We start from the raw sequence: 1,722 nt of genomic DNA on the forward strand, positions 1-1,722 counted from the left end.
ACAGATTAAAATCAGCGTAGAAAAAAAGGACAATAGGGCAGAGTTCAGGAGAAACCGGGAGTGAACTTCCAGGTGTTCTCTGCAGAGTCACAGGGACAACACTTAATCCTCCCAGCAACCGCACACCAATTACTGTCAACCAGGAAAGCTTACCCAAGTCTTGGTGCCGTGATTTTTAATGGAGGTCAGTCATATAGGCATGGAGCTCCTGTCATATAGACATGACCGTCCTTAGCCATTTATTCCCCAGTTCCCCACCCATCCAGAAGTCAAACAGATACAGCATGGCCCAGGGCTCCCAGCAAATAAAAACAGGTCTTCCCCATAAACCACACCGTTAGCATAAGGGGTAGGCAGGGCTGAAGTCTCAGGTCACAAAGGTGTTCTCCTCAGGCATATTCCAAAGGCCCAGAAGTTATCGCCCCAGAGCTGGTCAGGGGCCAGTCCTTCCTTTGAAATGCTCAGGATTTGAGCAACCCAGTTCCACCGAGGTAACCCTTTTTAGCACACACTTATTCCCTGATACTCAACATTTCATGAGAGGATAGGGAGTTTCTACTCCACTCCTCAGAATGGAGATTGGTGGGGAAAACATACATCTTACGCGAGGCCGATGACTTACCTGATTGCGGGAGTTTGAGAGACAAAACTGAGTTTGTCCTGTTCAGCGCCCCTTAGGATCCCCGCGCAGCACTTCCGGCTTGCTCTCTGCCATGTTGGATCTCAGGCTTGCCCACCCATTCTTGCCTAGGGGCTTTTGTCCTTGCTGCTCCTTCTGCCTGGAATGTTCTTCCTCGCGCATCTCCGTGGCCTCCTGCACTTCTTTCAGGCTTCACTAAACTTTACAGGAGCCAGTGTACATTTTCCTCATTATCACATTTGCTGGTTGTTCCTAATAGAAAAACAGGTCAGCAGCCTCGCTGGAGGGAACTCGGCAGCCTTGAGTCGGGGAACAGCATGTGTCCGTCACAGCTTGGCTCTCACTGCTGCTGTAGAGCCACTGCCTCCAGGCCCAGCTGCAGCTCCTTCTGTTAATTAATCTTCTTTCATTTGTTGGAGCTGAACAAGGCCCACCCACAGACCACATGGGCCTGAGGATGAAATGTTGTGTGATGCAGAAAGATTTCAGATGGGAACTAACAGTTAGTCCTTGACAAATGGAATAGTGGCAGAAAAGGCTGGTCGTAGGCCATATCCATTCTCCCCTTTAACTCTTAATGTTGTAATAAAAGAATCCTTGAGTTTTAACAAGGTTGGCAGAGGCTCAAGGTTGTGGGGAAAAAAAGGCTACAGACTCATAATTCAAAAGCAAGATTTTGCTGTTTATAAGAACTGCATCATAGTGAGGAGAGGGGTGTTCACCATGCAAAAGTGGGGACCCCAGATCTCAGTTCCTTACACACCAAAACAACAGGCTTTCTTCTACCCCTGAATATACCCAGGATCTCCCTATGGTCAGCAGGAGAGGAGGCAGGACAGATGAGACAGCAGGAGAGAAAAGGGCATACAGGATTATTTTTGCATTGTCAATTTCCTTCTTTTTTTTTTTTTTTCTTAACCACCTGAAGACATCAGTTAGATTTCAGTAAGCCTTGTTTATTAAGAATAAACAATCAAACATAAAAAATCAAAATGTCGCCAGCTGAGACTGGGCGTGGTGACTCACGCCTATAATCCCAGCACTTTGAGAGGACAAGGCAGACGGATCACCTGAGGTCATCA

The 1,722-nt window shown here is 47.3% G+C and overlaps 1 long non-coding RNA gene across 1 annotated transcript in view; it reads right to left on the reverse strand.

Moving 5' to 3' along the window:
• The window catches only part of LOC105554631, a 13,424-nt gene extending 12,402 nt beyond the window's left edge, over positions 1–1,022 (reverse strand). Inside the window, exon 1 of the long non-coding RNA XR_001008355.1 lies at positions 623–1,022. This is a non-coding gene — a long non-coding RNA (uncharacterized LOC105554631). The remainder of the gene's footprint in view (positions 1–622) is intronic.
• Positions 1,023–1,722: the final 700 nt, after the last annotated feature.

This window comes from Mandrillus leucophaeus, unplaced genomic scaffold (genome assembly GCF_000951045.1).
Source record: "Mandrillus leucophaeus isolate KB7577 unplaced genomic scaffold, Mleu.le_1.0 Scaffold651, whole genome shotgun sequence".
Taxonomy (NCBI): domain Eukaryota; kingdom Metazoa; phylum Chordata; class Mammalia; order Primates; family Cercopithecidae; genus Mandrillus; species Mandrillus leucophaeus.